We start from the raw sequence: 23,602 nt of genomic DNA, 5'->3' as shown, positions 1-23,602 counted from the left end.
ATAGAGAAAGCTTGCAGACAGCTTCCGAACATAGGAGGAAATCAGTCAGGAGAGAGTGGGAGAAATTGTCTCCAGGGACCAGAAGCGAGAGAGACTATAGTGATCACGCCTGTGAGTGCCAAAGCTCAAGTAAAATACTCTCCAGCCAAGTCTTAGCAAATCAGTTCACCTGGCTGGGCATCTGTCTCAGTTCCAGAACACAGGGAGAGCTGCAGCCACTGGCCCAGGCTGTCTTGGGGGGGATGATATTAATAACAATGACCACAAATCGCTTCTGCCGTGCACTTATTACCAGTGCTATATGAGTGCTTATTATTAATAATAATAATTTAGTGCAGACTTTACTGCTTTTGTGTAACAGTGAGTACCTGGATTCTAATTATCTGTCTTATTTTAATATTTATGGAATTAATCAAACTTTTTAATGGAAAACCCCACAATGAAATTACAGAGAGCATGCTTCAATGAAGACAGATGTGGCATGCTGTGGGAAAAGACAGCTCAACTTTATTAACATTACTCAGAACCAGCTCTGTGGTGCAGGCTGGCCCCTAAGCCAGGGCTGGGTACAGCTGCACAGCCTGGATCCCCAAGGTTCCAGGACCACAGTCTCCCAGGAGCACCCCATCTGGGGGCCTCAAAAAACAGGGTCTCCACAGCTTGGTTGTCACCTGTGCTCACAAGGTGGGGTTGACCTTCTTGACAAGGGTGACCCCGCTGGCCAGGAGGCCTGATGCTAACAGGTGCTCCTGACTGACCTGATTCCCCCACAACAGATGGACAGCAAAGTCAAGTTCAAGGACTGTCTGAAGATCAAGAAAGATGCTCCTTCTGGGAAGAGCTCTGGGGTTCAGCATCTTACCTTCAGCCATCACTCAGGGCCTTCACAGGTGTTGGCAAGGACAGAAATTATTTCAAACCTGGAGGTTCAGCACCCTGGGCTCAATTGGCCAGCTGATGGTCACCTAAGACTTGGCTAAGATTCTACAGCTTCCTGGGCTCTGGGCCAGTGTGTAAGGTGGGTGACAGGTGCCTCTGGTCAAACACATCAGCACCCATTTATGAGAGTTCTCAACAGTCAGGCCCTGTGTGAAGTGCTCTGTGTTTCAGTTTTTACAAGAATCAGGTGTTCTTATTATTTTTTTTCACAGATGAGAAAACTGAGCCTAGTGAGGGTAAATCACTTGCTGAAGGTTGCAGCAAATGCTATTCAGAAAGTGCTGGGCTTGGAACTCTCTGCATCGCGAGGGCCTCTGCTCTGCTGCACCCTCCTGCTTTTCTGCCTCCCCTTCCTGCTCTGCCTCTCTGTCTCTCCAATTCCTTCACCGGGGGCCTGAGACCTTGGGACTACCCTCTGGTCCAAAGTGTCACACCCCTGAATCATGGAGGGCCTTTTCCAACATGATTTTTACCTTCTTCAGCAGGTCTCACCCTGAACACCATCAAGAAGCAGCAGCCGGAGCTGCCCAGGACACATTAAGATCATCTGGGGAGCTCGAGAAATCTCGATGCCCAGGCTGCACCCATACACAAATGCCTGGGACCCAGGCATCAGTAATTTTTCTTTAAAAGATTAAATGAGAACATTAATATAAAGTCTTTAGAAACTGTGATTCCATTATGCAACCAGGAACCTCCGCCCCACTCCGGGATCTCTATTCTGGCTTCTCACTGGAATCACCCAGGGAGCTTTTAAAAGAACCCAGATTGGGTCCCAACCTCAAGAGATTCTGTTTAATTAATCAGAAGTGGGCCTCCAAGAATTGGCATATATGTTTTTTAAGCTCCCCAGTTGATTTCAGCATGTCCTCTGCATGGAGATGTTCTGACTTAGAAAGGTCACTGATGGTCTGAAAAGAGATTTACTCCAGAAAAGGACACTTTTCCTATCACTGATGTCTTTTTGCCTTCTATGTGAACCCCAAGGTCAGGTCACATTCCCAGAGGGCCTATCCATCCCAACTCAGTACCTTCCCCCAAGCAATAATAACTCCATCTCCACTCCCTGACACTTGATTCAGGTTCCTTGTCCTTGTCCTTTCACTGTGCTGAGTTAATGTCCCCACCCCAACCCCCAAAATTTCCATCCACCCTGAACCTGTGAACTCAACCTTACTTCTGAGTGTCTTTATAGACCTTTTCAAGTTAACATAAGGCTACACCAGATTAGGGTGGGATTTAAATCCAATGTGACTATTGTTTTTATAAGAGAAAAATTCAGAAACAGGCACACATGGAAGGGAGGCAGAGGCTGGAGTTTCACATCTTCAAGCCAAGGAACATCGAGGCCTGAAGAGAGGGAACCTGGCTCGACCAACACCTTGATTTCAGACATCTGCCCTCCACAAAGTGCAAGAGCAGGGGTCATTTGTTAGGACAGCCCTACTTAGGACATTAATGCAGTCACCACGGGAAACTGGGGGCTCTTCCAGTGCTAGGTTGTCCTTTGCCTAGCTTCCCAACAGCACCTGTGCACCAGGATAAAAGGAGGCATGTCTGCCCACTGCTCTGGACTCAATGTGTGAAACAGCACCTGGCACAAAGTTGGCCTCAAAACGTTTGCTTGGATGAATAAATAAATAAAACATGTAATCTTGCCTCCTAAGGCAGAAGAGTGAAGCTCAAGTTGGTTGGTGATATGAAGGGAAATGCTTTTGATTTAGCACTTCTTGCAAGGGGTCATCCTTCTAAATTCTTTTCATTGGATGTTATTGTATGATCACTTAATAAGCTTGGGAAGTAGATACTAGGATTATCCCCATTTTACAAAGTGACAAGGTTCAGTGGCAAAGTGAACAGCCAGAGATCAGATGTCAAAGAAATGGTAAGGTGAGGAATTGAACTCAGAGCCCTGCATTTCACAGGAGGGGCCTGCACTCCTTGCCCACTCAGATGTCACCAACTATGCACCCCCACAGGACAGAGTCAAGCCAGCCAACACACTTGGAAAGGGTGCAGGTTTTGGCCTTGACACACAAATGTTTTTCCAAATCCCTCTCCTCTCAACAGTTTTTCTCTATCTTGTACAATCACCCTTGGAATTAGAGCTGGAGAACTAATTTATCAAAGGCCCTGGAGCCTTCTGGAAGATCACCTAAAGAGGACAAGTCCAAATTAGAAATGTTTATCTTGTTTCAGATGAGTCCGTGTTTCAGCTTTCCTAGAAAGCACTTTTTTCAGGGATAAAGAAGTTGAACAAAACCAACCTGCCATGACATCCCAGGCCAGGAAGGACCTGAGCCCCCCACCCCCATCCACTCACCCAGGAATGGTGCTCTTTGTTTTCAATTTAGAAAAGAAGGAAAAACTGTATCCCTGGTAAAATGGGTGAATCTGATCCTGGCTGATTTTTTTGCAAGGATCTTAGGAACGTAGGAGAATCTGGTCCTGCCAAGCCCTGGAAGCCCAAGTCAGCTCCATCTAAATATTACTAACAAGGACATGTTTATTCTCCTTTATGATGCTGGTGAAACATGCTGTGAAATTGAGTGTTCTTTGATTTACCTTTCCCAAGCCTCTAAATTATGCTGACATCTTTCTCCTCTTCTCCTCTGCTGGAATCTAGTTTTAATTAATTTTCAGTAACAAGTCAATCGTCCTGTTTGTTTTCCCCTTCAAAACGTGTTCATCAAAAGAGCCACATTAGTCATAAGTGACAGTCGCAAACTAAAATCAATGTCCAGACAACCAAAGACACTGGAGATACCAAAGGCCAATTAGGTCACCCAGCTCACGCCGGGAAAAATGGGGACAATGGACTCACCGGTTACAGCACAGTCTGTGGCTCTCTGCTGCAGTCTCCCACCTCTCCCCTCTTAAAAGGCTGCCACTGAAAGGGGTCAGTGGTCAACCCCATCCAGTTTGTTAGTCCTTCTATCAAGTGATGAGTGAGAGATGAGTGAAGGCAAGAGGAAGAGACAATGGGAACATTGGGAGAGGAGGAAAGGTAAGAGATGTCTGAGGAGTGGGCAGCCCACCTGGCATGAAGTCAAGGAATACCCGTGCCCATCTCAGGGAAGTAAGTATCAAAGAGGAATAGGGAAGTATGGAAACTGTCCACGACCAGCGAAATGAGAATGGGCCAAGTAAATACTCAGAGCTTGCTCTAGCAAGGGAGTCGGCCACCATCTGTTCTGGCAAACTCTGCAGTGGGCAGAAGCATTTTACAGTGGAAAGAGGGAAGAGTTCAGGTCTGTCCTGACTGGAGGCTGTTGGCGTAGGGAAGCTACAGTTGGGCTAGCTAAAAACGGGCATCCTCTGTGGCTAGTTAGGGATGCATATTTGGCTTTTTCTGATTGGTTCTTAGTTGGAAGCAGGAACCAAAATGAGAGAAATTGTCAGTTATTAATCAAGTCTTGGCCTGGGGCAGATCATTATGGGGTAACTACAATAGCCTAGCAGCAAGTCTGATCCACAGCAAGCTGGCTTCCTGATTATTCTAGGTAAGGGGTGGGTTTCCGGAGCAGGTTGATTACAATCTGTTTCCATGTGTGGGCCTGGCCATGGTCTCTTTGTATATTTGGTCTTTTTACTGATTGCCATTGTTATGTTCATGTCTTCTCTTATTCTCTTATTTCCCTTCTAAATTCCAAACCCCAGTATTGACTGGCCCTGGGTCCAAAGAACCAGAGTGTCCTGTCAGTTCCACAGCCCAATATCTCCAGGATGGAGCATTTCTTTCCATGCCCACAGCCACACACCAGTTCAAATCACCTTTATGTCCTGGCTGAGCTGCAGGCACATATCCTAACCATCTATTTGATGTGAACCTCTCTCACAATTTTGGGGAATCTGACTCCAGGACACAACAAACCCATGTGTGATCCTCAGACAATGGAAATTCCAATGGCTTCACCTGGCAGGCTTTGTGGAGGGGAAGAAGCTGCCCAAGACCTTCTCCTTAGGTACCTCGAGGACATTCCCTCACTGGGGCTCAGTACTCCCTACTTTTCTGCTCCTCGCCTCTCCCTGACTCCTCCTGGCCCCTGCATCTACAAAATGGCAGAAGCCTTTGGCAGGGGCTCCCCTGGAGAGGAGAGAAATTGCCCCCCCAAGGTGGCCCTGCACCTACCCTCTATGCTCATCCCTTGACCCCTAGCCAGTGCTGATCTGTGGACAAAATGGAACAGAACATTCTGGGAGCAGGCTGCATTTCTTTTCTTGACCTCTTGCTTACTTCTCACAGTAAGTAGACAAATAAAAAAAAAAACTGATACTTGCAAGATTGGTCACAGATACAGTTAATCACCTTGACACCTGCATTGCTGGGACAACTTCAAAATCAAAGGCCCACCAGCTCCCCTTCTTAAAACCCCCTGCTGGTTTCCCACTACCCCCAGGGAGTAGGTCTGTTCCAAGGATCAAAACTGGGTGACTTAAAACAATGGAAATTTATTGTCTCACCTTATGGCAGCTGGAAGTCTGAAATCAGGGTGTTGGCAGGCCCTGTTCCCTCAGAAAAAAAGTGGGAGATCCCCCTATGCCCCTCCCAGCTTCTGGTAACCTTCAACATTTTCTGGCTGGTGACACAAAAAGCCAGTCTACTTATGGCTGTCTTCTTCCTGTGTCTCTTGCACAGTTCTCCCTCTGTGTATGTTTGAGTCTGTGTCCAAATTTACTCCCCTTTGGGGGTGGATGGGTACCCAGGATTAAACTCAGGGACACTTGACCACTGAGCCACATCCCAACCCTATTTTGTATTTTATTTAGAGACAAGGTCTCACTGAGTTGCTTAGTACCTTGCCATTGCTGAGTCTGGCTTTGAACTCAAGGTCTTCCTTCATCAGCCTCCCAAGCTGCTGGGATTAACAGGCATGTGCCACTGCACCTGGCCAACTTTCCCCTTTCTAAGATTACAGTCATACTGGAGAAGGCTCACCCTAATTATATTGAAACTTGAGTATATCTGCTACAACCCCATTTCCTAATGAGGCCACACTCTGAGGTACTAGGAGTCAGGACCTCATTGGATCTTTTTTTGGAGACACACAATTCAACCCGTATGGGAGAGGTTTAGATCCTCACCATGGTCCCAGATGACCCACCCCAGCCCAACTCTCTGCCTCCTCTCAGGACACCCCTACTCTCTCTGCACACTCTGAATGTATGAACTCTCTTCAATCCTTCAGCTTCTGATTTTATCAACACCAAAATTTTGCATATATACATAGCCACATGACAAACCTGTCCAGGAGTTGAAAAAGGACCTCCCCAGGGAATGGTGGGAGAAGTGAGGAATGAATTCCAGATGTTTTTCTTTAGCTTTCCCCACATGAAGTTAAATCTGTTCTCTGTCTCTTGGGAATTCGCATGGTCCCAGAGTGAAGACAACATATTATCATACCAGTTTGCCCCACCATTTTTATATCCTTGTTACCTCTTCCACAATCCAGCATAACCCAAGGCGCTCTCTTCCTTCAACGTGTGTGCAATGGCTCTGGAAGGTTTCCTGATTTCAAGAAATATAATTAATATTGATTGATTCAACAAATATTTTCTGGCAACAATACTGGTGTTCGAGTGCACATCATTTACATTAAAATAATTCAGTAAGGATAGTATATATTTGTGTGCATATGTGAATTAATTCCTATGAACTCTCTAGAAGGGGTTGATCAAGCATTTATTTGCAAGACTGAAATCAAGAGTCCACCCTCAAGGGCAGAGGTTCCACAAGCTAGTTAAATCTATACTACAGGCCACATTGTTTGGCATTGGGATGCTAGAAATTATTTTTCCCTTGTGAAATTCGTGGTGTTGGAGATCGGGGGTTTCCTAGAAACAGATCCTCTCCACTTGGATAAATTGAGTATGTGAGTTAGGAGCCCCCAGACTAACACCTTTGGGGGAATCTGAGCTCTTAAAATTCTACCTAGTTCTGGGTCTGCCTCTCCTTCCCCTTGCAAAGACATTCCGCAGAGTCTGCTGCTTGATTCATCCCATAGGGTAGTTGATTCTACCGACAGAATATTCTTACATGTGTCTCAGAGAATCTTTCTGGAAGGGCAGTGAGCAGGGACCTGGCCAGGCCCACAGGTACAAGGGGTGTATTTGTATTTGGCCTGCTAATCACTGCACACTTGTCAGTAATCAGCTAGAGACGAGCATTCATTACAACACGCCACCTGGAAGGGAGGTTGAGGAGGGAACACACAATTCCCTACAACTGTCAGAGGCTGGTGATGTTTCCCAAAGAGAATGGACAGATCAGCTTAGGCCTGTTCTTAACGCACAACATTGCAGAGGTGAGCACAGACTAAAAGGCCCCTGCCCTCACACCTGACAGTCCCCAGAGAGCTGAAGACAGTTATTCAAATAAAACCCTTGCTTTCAGTCAAAGATCCAGGATTTTGCTTAGATACCTCCTCGCTGAGTTCAAAGGCCAAGCCAAGAGCTGTGTGGTCATTCAGTGTTCCTACCCTGCACCCAACCAGGCCCATAAGATGCTCTCTAGGCCGTGGAGAGCAGGAGGTGCTGTGACAGCCTTCACCCTAACTCCCCGCAGCTCCTGGGAGGCATGGTGTACCACCAGGGCTCAGGACCGAGTCTGCTCTGGTTCTTCCAAGCCAGAAGACGAGAATGGGCATGTGTACTCAAAGCCCAGGGAGACCTTGTTGCAGTTAGTCTACTAAAGCACAGAAGGATCAGGGAAGGAACTGAGGTCATCAACATGTACTGAGAATGGCGCATTCTATATTTGTCTATTACATTTGTTCAAAATTCCCCACAGTAAAAGTCCTGTGGGGAATAATATAATTTTAAAAATTCATAATTTGGTGATATCATATATTTTATAATACATTACTATATTCTAAATATGGAAATGTTACATATTATAATAAACCACTTCTATTATATGATAAATATATTGCTCCTAATATCAATTATAAAAACTATAAGATAAAAAAGTTAAAAATAGGTAGATTTGGCTACCCTCCCCACCCCATCTTTCCTAGCTCTGTCTCTTTTCTTTGAGGGTACATAAGCACCTTCAGAGTTCACGATAACAAGGAAACTTGGTTAGGCCCTTGGGATCGGTACATTGGTAAGTCTAAGGCACGTTGAGTCTCTACATCTGCATCCTCTCCCCAGACCAAGTTTCCCACCAGTCCTTCCTAGGGGCTGCCCTCTGTCCCAGGGATCTCCATGGCCTCCCCCAGGGAGGTCTTGATGCCCTTGGGCTTTGGGTTGGAGGAGAATGCAGAGATCCTTGCCATTCTGACTACCCACCACTGCTGTTCTCCAAAAGCAAGTTACCCATTCACCTTCACTCTCCCTCTCCAACCCCAAGCATCTGTCCTCACCCCAAAACTTTAGAGGTTAGAATCTAAAATCCAGGACAAGATAGTATCTAAAAGCATGACAATAGGAAGTGGTGGAGGCTGTGGTAAACTGGAACACGTGGGCCCACCTAAAGCATTTCAATTTAATTTACTTCATCAAAATAGTAAACTGGGATGGGGATATAGCTGGGTGGTAGAGTGCTACCTGGCGTGTGCGAGATCCTGGGCTCAATCTCCATCAACACAAAAAATAAAAAAATAGAAGCAATAGCTAAATTGGGCTTACAGGCCACCAGTATCCAACTTCTGGCCTCAGACATTTAAGTATAAATATATGTCCTGGGTCTTTATAAAAAGACGGCCATCTGAAGACAAAGACCCAAAGAACAACACCAAGTGAAGATAAAGGACTACAGTGATATATCTACAAGCCAAGGAATGTCAAAGATTGCCAGCAACCTCCAGAAGCTGGAAGTAGCCAGAAGGAAACCCAGATTTAGCGGGAACACGGCCTGCAGAGGTCTTGACTTCAGACTGCAAACTACATAGCTCTGCAGCAACACTTCCCTGTTGTTTCAAGCCAAATAATACAGTCCTATAACTCTTCCTAGGGATAATCCAAAATTGAAGGAGAGGGGTGATCTCTCTTTCTTTTTCATGTATGAGGACAAACTCAAATAAATGAGATACAGTTATTTTTTTCCATCAGCTTGAAATTTTTGACAAATCAATCTGCTCCTGAGGATGCTAACAGGAGCTTGGGGCAGTCACCCAGGCTTGCCTTGTGCACTGACTGCGAACACACTCCAGCTAACCCACGTGTCTGCAGCCTCATGTTGAGCCATGTCCCCAATCCTTTAAAACAGAAAGAAGATGCCACTGACCAAAAGGTGCTACTGGACACTGAGGGTGTGAGGATTTCCTGCCCTTGGTTCCTTGAAATGGCTGCACTATGGCCTCACTTCCTCCCCTGAGAGCAGCTCTCTTTCACAGAGAACAGCTCTGTGCAGGGAAAGTCACTTTCATCAGGCTCTCTGCCACGGTGTCTTCGTGATTAGGGTGCATTTTTAAAGTAATTAAAATGTTCTGTTGGACATTAGGACTTCCGCTGGGCCACTGAGGAGAAGCCCATAACTGGGTCCTTGGAAAGCTTCAGTCACTTCAAGGGCAGGCTGCAGTGACAGGGAGCAGGAGGCCAAGGGCAGGGGACAGCCCACCATTCTCTCATCTCTGCCCACTCTCCTTGAAGAAGGAGAGCCCAGCGGATCAGAGCCCCCAGTGTGTTTGAATTGTGTCTACACCCAGATTCCTATGTGAAGTCCTAACCTCCTGGACCTCAGAATGTGGCCTTATTTGGAGACAGGGTCTTTACAGAGGTAATGAGTGAAAATGAGGTCATTAGAGTGGTCCCTGATCTGATAAGCCCAGTGTCCTCACAAAAAGGGAACATTTGGCCAGATTGACACAGAGGGGAAATCTAACACCCTCAATGGCTAATAGCCCCTTTTGGTCAGTAGCATCTTCTTCCTGTTTTAAAAGATTGGGGACATGGCTCCACATGAGGCTGCAGACACGTGGGTTAGCTGGAGTGCGTTCACAGTCGGTGACACAAGGCAAGCCTGGGTGACTGCTCCAAGCCCCTGTTAGCATCCTCAGGAGCAGATTGATTTGTCAAAAATTTCAAGCTGATGGAAAGTGTGGAGACACACAGGGAGGGAAAAGGGAAAAGCCACCATCTACAAGCTGAGGACAGAGCCCTGGGCAGGCCTGGGCAGGCCTGGGCAGGCCCGGCCTCGCAGCCCCCACAAGGAACCAGCACACAGTTGGCACCTGGATTTTTTTTTTACTTCTAACCTCCACAATTGAGACAATAAATTCCTGTTGTTCAAACCACCCAGTCTGTGGCCCTATGCTAGGTCTTCCTTAGCAAGCTGCTTCTCAGCACCTGTCCCCAGGGCCGGCTCGCCAGGCAAAGGCCACCTTCCACTGACTATTCTTCATGTATATGAGTGTGTGTGTGTGCACACACACATACACACAAATAGTAATAGTAATAATAATAATAATAATAATAATAATAATAATAATAATAATAGAAGATGATGAATGAGCAAGAAGAAGAAAAGATGGTCAACTGTTTAGAGGTGACAAATCCCATTGCTATAGATATTCCTCTGAGTTTTCCTTGGGAAGCAAAACAGAGGGGAGGGAGAGGTAGGGTACCCAAACCTCCTGCCCCATCCAGTCTCCTAATCAAAGGCTTTATAAAAGTAGTATCATCAGGTTGTTTGAATCTGAATAATGCCTGCAATGAAACCATAGGGATAAAAGTTCAACCTTCTTAAAGGGTTGTCCTGTCTGCATGGGAGATCTAATCACGGCTATTTTATTTCTATCCCAGCATCAAATAAACATTTTTATCCCACAAATTTATTGGAAGCAGCTCTCTCCCTGACGCGGACATGCTAATGTACTTTCTGGGCCGCCAGTGTTTTCCGAAAGCATTCTCAGTCTTTGACAGGTAGGAAATTTGCATTTCCATTAGTGAGGCTTTTGTCAATTGTGAGTCATAAAAGCCCCAGAAGAATAGGGTTGGGGGAAACGTATTGTGCTTCTAAAAGGAGATTTTATTGCTTGGTTCACCGAAAGGTACCAGAGGAGATAAAGACTGCTGAACCAGGCTGCGAAGAAAACTCACAATACCAAGAACTTATTAATGCTCACGCTGTCACCGGACAACCAGAGGGGAGGAAAGTCTGAATGTGACTTTACTAGTTTGCAATTTCCTGTGTTTAACATTAAAATAATATACTCGTTGAGGGTGATAAGGGGCATTTGGCGCTGCCAGCCCAGGACAAGTGTTTGTTGCTCCTGCTCCATTAGCTACAGCTATAATCTTCTCATTTAAAATCGCTCCTGTTCAGGCTGCAGCGACTCTGGCAGGGCTGGGGGTTTGATTTGTGTATGTGATTTGTTTTACTCTTTATGTTGGTAAAGTCAAGATGCCTAAGAAAAATAAAAGCTCAAGAATCCCCAGCAGCGAAAAGAATGATGCAAACAGGGCTGCTTCATTTGTTATCTTATTTGCCCTTCAAACTCTGTCCCCAAACACTTACACAGTTAAATAATTCAGCTGCCGCACTAACTGCTGGAGAGGAGCCGGCAGAGGGAAAGAGCACAGATCCTGAGCTGGGGAAACAAGCATTTCCTAAGAAGCCAGCAAACCTGAGGGGGGATGAGGGTAGCAAGGGACCCTTCAAGATGGACCTCTGGCCTCTCTAAGGCTGCCGGGTGGAGAGACCATAAACTAGGGATCCTCAGATTCCTGATTGCTAGAGGGGGGACTGTGAACAAACAGAGGTTAAATGACAAGCACAAGGACTCACAATCCATCAGGGTTGGGCAAAGTCTGAAATCCCACATCTTTTGGCTCATATGGAACTAGGCTGTTATATGCACTGTTTCTTCTTGTAACATCTCACCTTCATTCATTGCATGTATTTATTGAGTGACTACTCTGTGCCAGGCACTGAGGATACATAGGGATGGGGATAGTTCTGCTTTCATGGAAAAGCTTCCTATTTAGCGGGAGAGACAGACAATAAATGAAGAGACCAGTGAATACCCATACTGAAGTCAGACAGTGATATACCATCAAGAAAACAAAAGAGTGGGTGCAGGGACCAGTTCAGAAGGGATGAGAAGTCTCTTCAGGAAGGACGCAGAGACATGCATAACAACAAAGAACTTTCCAGGTAGTGAAAAAGCCACTGTCAAGTCCCCAAGGTCCTTCCTATCTAGCATGGTGTCCATGCAGCAGCAGGATCCCTGAGTGTAAGGAGCAGTGACCTGAATCACAGCTGGAGAGCAGGAGTCCGGTTCCGGGGACATGGAGAATTTAGTCTGATTTCAGTTGCACTGTAAACCAGTGGAAGATGCTAAGCAAGAAGCCACACGATCTGATTTATATTCTGCAAAGCTCCTGCAGGCATTCAGAAGGGATTCCAGGGAACCAAGGTTGGAGAGATCATGGTGATATTGCTGCAACCAGGCTGCTGGAGACTTGAAAGCCCCCCCCCCCCAAAAAAAAAAAAAAGAATTCTCCTCTTTCTTGCCTGAATTTGTCAACATATGGGAATAAAAATTGGAGTATCAGGTGGAGGTTAAAATGTCATCTTTATTGATATGGCTAAGTGTTAATGCCAAAGACTTCCTAATGAAGCTGGGGGACAAAAGGTGGTCAATGTAGATAGTAAATAATTGGGTTAGATTGGGAAGATGGGGACTGGTTGGAAAGGAAAGGAAATCCAATGCTGATATCACCAAAGTCCTTCCCCCTCCTCCTCCAATCTTTTGCTAAGGTAATCTGCCCCAGGAATTGTTCTTCCCTGCAGGAAGTTGTAGGATTTCTTAATTAATGCTTCCTGGGCTGGTCTCTTTCTGCTCTTACCCCTGGGTGCCTCCATTCCTGCCCTTGGAGCTCTCATTTTGGTCACTTATGCAGGATGGGGAAAGGAGAGAGATGGGGGAGAAGGAGGGCATGAGAACAAAGGAATTCTAAAATGTATAAAAGGGTCAGGGCACCCCCACTTCTTTGGATATCCAGTTCTGGGGCCCCATTTCTGCAGAGAAGTCTATCTCTCTTCTATCCTTTAAATATAACTTGCTTTCTACGCTTTCCTCAGCATTTCCTGGGTGTTCAATCTTCACACCTGGGGAAATGGAACTTGGCCCTGATTGATTTTCATCACCAATAGAGATCCCCAGAATTGGTTAGTCCCTCACTGCCGCAGTCCAGCTGCAGCAAAATAACTGGGGGGTGACGAACAACTTGTGTACATTGATACAGCAGGAGTGGGAGCCGTTTATTGTAGGAAAGGAGGGGTATATATACATTCCACACAGCTTATCTAATTAACATAAACTAGATACAGCAGTCAACCAATAAGGAATCTCCACACTTAATGGCTCGTTGGCGTTACTTCACAAACCACTCCCTCTGCAAAATGCCAGGCGCCATCTTGACTTGTTTACAGACCCTAACACCTCACCCCCATGGGACAGGAAGGAGAAGCAGTCCTTGAGGAGCAGCTGAGAACACCATCTCCCTGTAGGCCATGTTCCCAGGAGAAAGAAGGGCAAAGCTGAGCTGGACATGTCCAGCCTATGCTTCAAACTCACCAATAGCATGTCCTAGGAGTGAAGGAGTAAAGGGGCAGAGAGAGGCGCCTGTCCACGTCCTGCATGGGAATGGTGCTCCCCTCGGTGGAATGGGCTGGCTGAGAAATAAAAGCTAAGAGAAATAAAACTGTGGGAAAAAAACACAGAAAACAGAAAGTAGTTTCAAAAGCACAGGCAAGATGGGCAAGCTGATCAGACGGATCAAGCTTCTAGACAAAATGGAGCCTGCACCTGCTTTATTTATATCGGGAAACATCAAAAAGATCTCTAGAACGTTCTTTTCCAAAAATGGTTAAAGTTGGGTTTTTCAGTTCCTAGCGGGTTACACCCATCTCTGGAGCTACTATGAGGAAACTTCCGAGCAAAGCAGAGGCAAAAGTCATGTGCATTGGGCATCTATTGCTCTGGGAGAGCCACAGAAAGTTCCCAAGGCCAGGCCTACCTCTCCCTGGCTGCCATGCCAAGAGAAGATCCTCATGTATTTTATGGATAGCTCCCTCAAGAGGCCTGGAGTGGTGCTGACTGAGCCTCCTGGCATGGAAGAAAACATCGGGAGCAGAGGAGAGGAATTCTACAGGTGAGAGGCCATAGTGGATTAGGGCAAGATGTTGGCGATGAAAGACAGGATCCAATAACTTATGGACACACAAGTATTTCTTTCTGGCATGCTGCTGGTCAGCACCGTCTCTTGCCTAGAGCTAGCTTAACCTCTCCATAGGGGATGGTTATTAATTAAAATGCCACCAATCTCTAGGGATTTGATCAACCTTTCAATTTTGGCCATCCTCAGTGGAGTTGAAGGATTTCTTCTTCAGCTTGCCTTGGCTTCTTATACATCTGGGAATAGGACTGTATTTTGCAGTTTTTACATTTCTCTTTTACAAGTTAAACAACTTCCGACTCCTTTACAACCTTTGCTCATTTCTGCTTTTGATTTACTGCAGTTTTACTTTATTGCTCTTAAAATTCAGAGAGCAAAGCTCGGCACGACGTCCTGTCACCGAGCCTGACCTCCGCTGTGTGGGTACTGCCCGAGGATTGCTCCCTGGTGATACTCTGTCCTCCCTGGTTCATCCTGGCCACACGTGCTCTCTGTCAATGCCAAGGCAGCACTGGCCATCACATCCGGCTTCAGAGACCCCCAAGTCCCCAAGGCTTTGTCTGCTCTGCTGTCTCCCACCTGGATCTGCATATTAGAGCTTGTATGCAATCCTTATAAGCATGTTATCCATGTTATTACTGAAAGACACCTTATTATTCATCAAATGTTTGTCTAACTAGGTTATGTTGACTTCTAGTCCTATTGCCTGAACCTGGCTAATTTGGAGGCATTTGCAGAGCACAAGGAAGGGACAGAGCTCCCCACTTCCTCCAGCATCACAGGAAGCCCAAATTTCAGACCTCCTTGGACTCAAGGAAGCCATCAGCCAGCCATGGCCTGTGGCTCCCACTCTGCTCTGCTTCAAGCCACCATTTCTCAAACTGGAGGTTCTGGGGACATTTTGAGATAGAGAACTAGCTTCTCAATAGTGGGTATTAGGCTGGGCATGTATAGTGCTTGCCTGGTATGCATGAGGGCCTTACTTTTCTCCCCAGTACTGGGAAGCAAAAAAAAAAAAAAAAGTGGGCTATAAGATGAAGACAAACTCTGAGATCACCCAACTTGTCACTCAACCTTTCAGCCCCTTACTCCCCACCACAAGGTTCTCTGGCCATGCTGGTTACCTTCCGGAACTCTACACCCTACAATCTCTCTGGGATCCTGTGCTAGCTGTGGCCCTGCCTAGAATGCTCTTCCTCCTGCTTCCATCTTGGGGACATCATGTCCCCTCCATTCCTACCTCCTAGACATTCCCTGAACATGAATAATTTTGGAAATGATAAGCTTCCTCCAGGCCTTTCCCAAACCTCCTCCATAATTCCCATGCACAATCCTCTCAACCAGTCCTGGCCCGATAGATCTTTCTGTGAGGCTGGCAATGTTCTATGTCTGCTCTGTCCAATAAGGTGGCCGCAAGTCACACTTGAAATGTGCTGGTGAGACTGAGAGACTACATTTTTAAAATTTTATTTAAATGTAAGCCTAAGTGGCCACGTGTAGCTAGTGGCTGACTCTAGTTCTTCCCTTCTCTGCAGGTTAGATGTTGTTTCTCAGGGAACTTGGAAGCCACATATTGCAGAGAGCAGAGGCACTGATAGGGTGAGGCCCTGAATAACTATATGCAGCAGAGCACTCCTGCAATATCTTGCTGCTGATCACGAACTTTATGTGAGAAAGAAATCAACATCTACTGGTCTACACCACTGAGATTTTGGAGTTTTTCGGTTAGTACATACTAACAAATCAGATTAGTAGACTGTCCTTTTACAGGTCAGTTAATAGGCTGGTACTGAGGGTATAAAGATGAGTAAGACATGGCTCTTGACTCTTAGGAGCCCATTCAGGTCAATGCCTGGTCCATAGGACACATTTAGCAATCAGGCCTATGTAATGAAGTCTCCATGAAAACCCCAAAAGACAGGGATCAGAGAGATTCTGGACCTCTGGACACATGGAGATTCCTTATCTAATACCTCACCCTGTGCATCTCGTCTTCTGTGCCCTTTGTAGGAGCCTTTGTAATATACCAACAAATGTGTTTCCCTGAGTCCTGTGAGCCACTCTATCAAATTAATCAAACTGAAGAAGGGGATGTGGAACCCTAATTGTCATGTCTCCTGGGAGACAGTGTCACAACGGGGAAGCGTGGACACCCAGCTGGAGTCATCTGCAGCACTGCACTGCTTGCTTGCTAGTGGGAAGACACCCCACACCTTTGGGCTCCCAGAAGTCTTCCATGTGTGGTGTGAGAGCAGGAGAAAGGTGGTTTGTTTTTCCTACATAGTTAGTTATAGTGCCCAGCAAACATCAGAGGTTCAGTAAGGAGAAAGCAAATAAATGAATGCAAGAATGAACGGACACATGAGTGAATGAATGCATGGAGGCAGCAGCCCCAAGACAAAGCTTCTGCCCCTTCTTCTTCCTTCCCACCATGGCTGCCCCAGCATGTGCCTTCACTTCCTGACCTTCCTTTTCTTCATCACGCCTCACGTGCAGTTGCCCATTAGATGTTCCTCCCACGCTGCCTTCTCTAAGCTGTGAGCGTGCTCTGTTACAAACTCAATTGCGGCCCCTCAAGATTCATGCTAAATCCTGATCCCCAGTTCCTCAGAATGTGTGGCTTTATTAAGATATAGGCTCTCTGGGCGCGGTGGTGCACCCTGTAATTCCAGCACCTGGGGAGGCTGAGGCAGGAGGATCACGAGCTCAAAGCCAGGCTCAGCAACCGTAAGGTGCTAAGCAAGTCAGTGAGACCCTGTCTCTAAGTAAAATACAAAATAGGGCTGGGGATGTGGCTCAGTGGTTGAGTGACCCTGAGTTCAATCCCCAGTACCCTCCTCCCACCCCCCCCCAAAAAAAAAAGAAAGAAAAGAAAAAGAAAAAAGAAAGATAAAGGCTCAGGGGAGATGTAATTCTTTAAGTCAAGATAAGTCCACCCACCTGGAAAAGGGTGGGTCCCTTATCCAGTACAATTGCTGTTCTCATGAAAGGTGGAAATTTGGACAAAAGCACACAGGAAGAATACAGTGGGAAGATAAAGACAGATCAGGTGATGTTTGTACAGACCAAAGAGTGCCAGAAACTGCCTGCAAGTCACAGAAACCAGAGGAGAAGTAGAGAACAATTTCTTTGTCACAGCCCTCAAGAGAAATGAATCCTGCTGACACCTGGATCTGGGACTTCTGGCCTCCAGAACTGTGAACAATACACTTCTGTTGTTTAAGCCATGCTGTTGTGGTACTTTATTAAAACAAATATATGCTTCGTTTCTCTCTTTTTTCTTTTTCTTTTCTTTCTTTTTTTTTTTTTTTTGTACCAGAGATTAAACCCAGGGATACTTAACCACTGAGCCACATCCCCAGCCCTTTTTATATTTGATTTAGAGACAGGGTCTCACTAAGTTGTGTAGGGCCTCGCTAAGTTGCTAAGGCTGGCTTTGAACTCATAATCCTCCTGCCTCAGCCTCCCCAGCTGCTGGATTACAGGTGTGTGCTACCTGTGCCCGGCTGCTCCAACCATTTTTTAAAAATATAAATAGGGACAGAGAGAACCTCGTGTGCTCTCTAGGGGTCTCGAAGCTGGAGGAATGATAGCTGACTAGAAGAGCATCAAGGTGTCCCCTGGAGGCACAGTCACGAGTTCTCGAGGATGCTCTGATTTCAAATGTTCTGTCCCAATATACATAACTCTTACTTTCCAAGCTCCACTGTTCCATTATTATTCAGATCAGAGGACACAGGCACAGTGCTAATCCTCAGCATCATCAAAATTATCAGAAAATTTCTATTCCAGTGTGCCAGGGGCTTACAAAGCAGATTAAAAAGATGTGGCTCTGATTTCCTAGGACATGGAGTCCAAGGCCAGCCTATTGATACCACAGTGTCATTTATTTTAATTTACTAACTGGTTCAGTGAATACTTATTGAGCACCTACTCTGCATCATGTTCTGTGGGATGTCAACGCTTTGAAAATAAGCAGAGAATAGCAGAGAAGGGAGCTTGGCATCATATTTTATTTCAGTACCTGCCTGTCTCCCAGGGAGATGCTGGGTAGAGGGCCATTTGCAAGCACATTACAGTAATTAGCCAAGGGCAGGCAAGAGGCAGGAGAGCCTGCCATCCGTCTCTCTTTCCCACCCCTGGTGCTCACACCTTCACAGCCTGTCTGCAGTCACATTAGGACCCTGCAGGTGGCCCACTTCAGCCAGACCGGTCCTGAGAAGGAAGGCCTGTCTGCTCCCTTGCAACCTGGAAGTCAAATGGAGAAAAATGCATCTATCTGCTGAAAGGGTGCCTTCCCACGCCAGCTACTGGGTTCTGGCAGAGCATGGCTCTGATTGCCACACTCGGGTGAGCAGAGCCACCAGGAGCTGGGTAGTTCTCACTCCTCACCCTCATCCAAAAGACAACTGCTCCAGCAAACCCGAAATGAAAGTAGGTACATGCTGTGCACCAGCTGACAGCCTTTATCAGACAAAATGGCAAACGCCACCACTGTTGCAGGGGCTCTGGGGACCCTTGGCTTAAGCTCACAACTTTTCAGGTGTCCTCCCAGCACTTCTCACAGACCCCAGCCTTCATTTGTGTCCTTGGGTCACATGGCTCCCTGGCTGTGACCGGCCACTCAGCCGGTTCTCTCCCCACCTCCTCTGCCAAGGCCGAGCACTCTTGCCCTTTTGGCAAGAGCTAATCCTACCTGTGGGATTTTCACTTACCTCTTCAGAGCTTGGAAAAAAGGAAAGCCGTCCTGTTTAAAACGAAAGCCAAAAAGCTTAACCTCCTCCTGGTAAAGAGTTCTCCCCCAGGGGCTGGAATTCTGTGCCAATTCCAGACAAGAAAAGCCAGTGAAGAACAAAGGCCCCAGGCTGGTGGCAGGTGGCTGGCCCCTGTCTCTGTGATGGCAGCATCTGGGCCAGGCCCCTACCTTCTCCCTGAAAGCAGCTGCGCTTGCACCTGGTAACTTTCCCAGGCAGAACCAAAAAGGAGACGGCAGCCACCGTCACCCACCAAGAGGCAGAATCCTGAAATTCCTGGCCCTGGAATTGGAGTTAAACTGAGTCAGGCTCCATTGTGGAACCCCAACTTTTCCCTCTCTGAACTGGAGATCCTTCTACCTCCTTTGGAAACTTAGTTATTGACAGTGATCCAATACCTTGAAATCCAAAAACGTTACAATAAGCTTCCTCTCATCAAGGAGCATCATCACTCCGGCCTTCCTTCCAGCGAGACTCTGGATTGCAAGTCAAGATTAACCTCTAATTTCAATGTGTGTTCTAGATATTTGTTTCTCCATGGTGCTAAAACTGCCATATGGTTCCTACTCTTTGGATTCACTTCTTTGGGCAATTATTTTACCGATTATTCACCCTCCAGGACTTTGCCCAGGCTGTTCCTCTACCTGCAGAGCCCTTCCCAGCTTTGGTCCCCTATCCCCTGCCACTCTCTTCTTCTGGCTTGCTCATGTGTACCCTTCAGGCCACAGAGTGGACATTCTCTACCCCAAGAAGCCCTCCCTGGTCCCTGGCCATACCCTGCCACAATCTGAGCTGAGTTTCCCTCTTCCAGGCCCCGTGTCCCTTCCACATCTGTCTCACTAGGCCATCTCATCCCCTCTCTCAGACTCTGCAGAGAGGGCAGAAACTGTGACCTTGTTCTCCCCAACAGCTGGCACAATATTTGGCACATAGTAGATTCTCAATAAATATCTAGTGATGGAAGAGATTCAAAATGCTAGATTGTGACTGATATGAAGAGATTAATTCAAAAAGGAATGCCCCGCCCTTTGTTTCATGGGTTTTCAATGAAACCAAAGCCCACAAAGTATTTTAGTGCATTTGGATGGCTTTCAGGGAATCAATAATCAATTTCCAGGTGCTTAGCATCCAAACACTACAGCATTATACAGGGGTCTCCCACAACCTTGCACAACTGTTTTCTCACCCAATAAGGCCTTCTGCTCACCCAGCCTGAATTGCCTTGGTATTTAAACATCTCTAGGACTCTTAAAAGGCTCAATTCTAGAATGCATTATTCTTGAGGATACTCTGAGGTCAAGGCAAAGACAGCATTAGAAAGACCAAAGGAAGCTGTTCACCCTTGTGAGAGATCCAGGCATGGCCTATCCTTGCACCCAACCTCCCTCTCTCCACACCTCGGTCCACTTCTCTCTCCATCTACCCACATCCCAGCCCCATCGGGATTCAAAGGCAGCCCTCAAATGGTCTCACAGGGACTCAGACTTCTGACAAAAAGTATGTCTGATTTAGCCAACAGGTGTGGCAGCCAGGACAATTTTTGCCACTTCAGTCCCTTGCAGGACATTTCTCACAAATTGGATGAATTAAATTTGCAACTCCAAGGGGTTTTTTATTATTTATTTTTATTTTTGTTTAACAAGTATAAATTGTATATATTAATGTGGTTCAGTGTGGCATTCAACACATAGACATACAATATGCACTAATCATATCCAGTCTCACTTTATCTATTCTCCCCTTCCCCCACACCCTTTCTAATATCTTGTAATCGTTATTCTGCATTTGGATCTCTTTTTTTAAAAAGGATCTATATATGATCAAGAACTTGCAGTACTTGTCTTTGAGTGTCTGTCTTATCTTACTTATCATAATGTCCTTTGGTTCCACCCATTTTTCTGCAAATAACAGAAATTCCCTTTTTATAGGTAAATAATATTCCGTTGTGTATATATTCCACATTGTCTTTATTCATTCATTTGTTGATGGGCAACTAGGATTTCCATATCTTAGTTATTGTGAATAATGCTGCAATAAAAATAGGCATGGAAGTATCTTTTTGATATGCTGATTTCATTTCCCTTGGATATATACCCAGCAGTGAGATGGCTGGATCACACAGTAGATCTATTTTTAGATTTTTGAGGAAACTCCATATTGTTCTCCATAATGAGGGTCTAAGTTTTTACCAAAATTTGCACTTAAAGGTGGGAAGCAATATATAACATGTGGGAAAAGACATCTTTTGAAATAATTCAAACACACAAGAAAAAATTAAGCTATTTACCTAAAATGTATAAAGAGACACATACTTCTTCAAAATTCTTTTAGGGGCTACACTGGCAAAAATATTGGGCCATTTCCTGGTTTCACAGGGGAGGGGTACCAGAGTCCAACCCTCTGCAATGACAAAGCACAATGCAGAGCTGAGGAGCCCAGGAGGGTGAGTGAGATGTGCACAGATTCAACCTGGCACCTTGTCACATAGAGATTATCTAACGTGCATATGGACTCCACCTCACTGGCACCCATATCTGCAGGTATTTTAAAGGTGTTTCTTCAATTTTTTTTTGAGTTGATACAACCAAGAAAAGTAAATGACTGTTTTAAAAGTCAAGGAAAGGGGCTACTAAGATCAAGGAAGGAAGTTTGAGACAGCAGAGAATGAGCAAGATAAATCAAAGTAACTGGGAAATTCAAAGAACTAAGAGCCAGGCCCAGTAGCAGACGCCTGTGATCCCAGCTATTGAGGAGGCTGAGGCAGGAGGATGGCAAATTAGAAGCCAATCTGGGTGATTTAATAAGACCCTGTCTCAAAATAAAAAAACAAAAGAGGGTTAGGGATGCAGCTCAGTATAGTGTGCCCCTAGGTTCACTCTTAAGTACTAAAAAACAAACAAATCACAAGAAGAAATGCAAACCACTAAGGACAACCATATAAATGTTTCTCTAAGAAATCCTGTGGGAAGAAAGCTAGGCTCACCTCTACAGGAATCCAGGATATCTGTGAATTTAAGAGTCCAAACTTAAGAAAACAATTGCATCTTTATTTTCACTAACCTCTTACTGACGTTTAGCATTTCCTTTAATTATAATTGCGGGTAGCGAACCACAATTGTATTAGCAGTTCCTGTGGCTTATTCATCATAGAAATCACAGATGTTTTCATATCCCATTACCAGCTGCTAGAACTATCTTTAAAAAAATTATTTACCTTTATCACAACTTCAAAATGATGGTGGTTAATAAACCTGTGCTAAGTCCTGTTATTTAATGCATTAATTAAAATGCAAATATAGACTATTCTATCACAAATGAGCTTTAAAATATTAGAACTATATAGCAGGATTATTGATTCCCATTGTAACCCAGTGTACTTTAAATTTTGTATATTTAAGAACATTATTCTGAAAAGGAATCCATAGACTGCCAGAGGCATCCCTCGTGTAAAAGAGGATCAAAAATTCCTGCTTTAAAGAACTTTGTATCTGTTTATGAGAACACCTGGATGCAGTGGCTAAAAGGAGAAAAAGAAATAACCAACCACACCAAAGAAATGGCCTGAGATGGCCAACTTCCGGCCTATGTGACTTCCGGCCTATGCGACTTCCGGCCACCATGACTTCCGGCCACTGCCATATTTCTCCCGCAGAAGCCCGTGGCTGTGTGGGACTCCTGGATCCGGAATGGCGGTGCGGCCTTCGCCAAGCGGTCCTGGTGGCTGCAGGTGGCAGTGGTGCATTTGGTCCAATGGAACAGGAGCTCACGTGAAGCTCCCAGGACCAGCACCTGACAAGCCCAGTGTCTGTGATTTCAAACCCACATAGGACCAGATGTACAGTGATGTTCTCAGGAAAGACAAAGAACTCTGTGTGCAGGATGACATTTTGCATATGTTAGACAGAAATAAGAGAAGCAGGCCCTGGCCAGAAAGGTTCCAGAACTGCATGGACCTGTTTAACCTATCCTCACCTGTGATGAGAGAGTCTATGACCAGGTGGTGGAAGATCTGAACTCCCGAGAGCAGGAGACCAGCCAGCCAGTGCGCGTGGTCAACATGGACGTCCAGGACAACCACGGGGAGGCCACCCTGGGAGCCTTCCTCATCTGCGAGCTCTGCCTGTGTATGCAGCACGCGGAGGACCTAGAGAATGAGCTTTATGAGCTGCTGCAGGAATTCGAGAAGAGCAGCCCCGCCTTCCTGCGCCTTCCAGCGCCTTCTTAATGCTTGCTCCCTCCCTCCCGACAGGTGTTTACTCCGAGGTGTTCTTGATGGACCGTGGTATAAACTGTACATATGGAATGCAAAGGCGCACGCTAACGCCAGATTAAAGACCGTTCTCCCCAGCTTTTCTTTACCAAGAGAAAAAGAGGGTTACGCCCGCTGCCCCAGTGTGTGCCTGTTGTTGGCCACCTTCCTCGCCCTCTTCTCCCCCAACTGCTGGATTGCATAAATATCTGAATAAAGCAACAAGCTGTATTGTACTAGGAAAAAAGAAAAGAAATGGCATGAGATCAGACTGGGTACAGCAAACACCTCCAGGGACCTTCTGGGTATACTCTTGGGTCTTAGAGATGAGGCAGCCTTTCATGGGTTTAGCGATTGAACCAGCCTCAAACTTAAGTCTGCCACACCCTTCCTCTTCTAACACAGAGACTCAAGTCCTGGAAAAGCCAAATCTCAAAGCCCCAGGTTTCTCACACAATTTCAAGTAACACACAATGTCACAACCCAGCAAGGACCTTGGGTGGCCAATGCAAGCTTGAATCCCACAGTGCTGCAC

General features: G+C 45.9%; 1 pseudogene; it reads left to right on the top strand.

Annotated features, from left to right (window-relative positions):
* The first annotated feature begins 22,504 nt into the window (after positions 1–22,504).
* On the top strand, positions 22,505–23,043 carry LOC124075580 (RNA polymerase II subunit A C-terminal domain phosphatase SSU72-like; annotated as a pseudogene).
* The last annotated feature ends 559 nt before the right edge of the window (positions 23,044–23,602 follow it).

This window comes from Marmota monax, unplaced genomic scaffold, assembly GCF_021218885.2.
Source record: "Marmota monax isolate L192 unplaced genomic scaffold, Marmota_monax_Labrador192_F-V1.1 WCK01_AAM20220418_F8-fsc00113, whole genome shotgun sequence".
Lineage (NCBI taxonomy): Eukaryota > Metazoa > Chordata > Mammalia > Rodentia > Sciuridae > Marmota > Marmota monax.
This window is presented reverse-complemented; position numbering and strand designations above follow the sequence as displayed.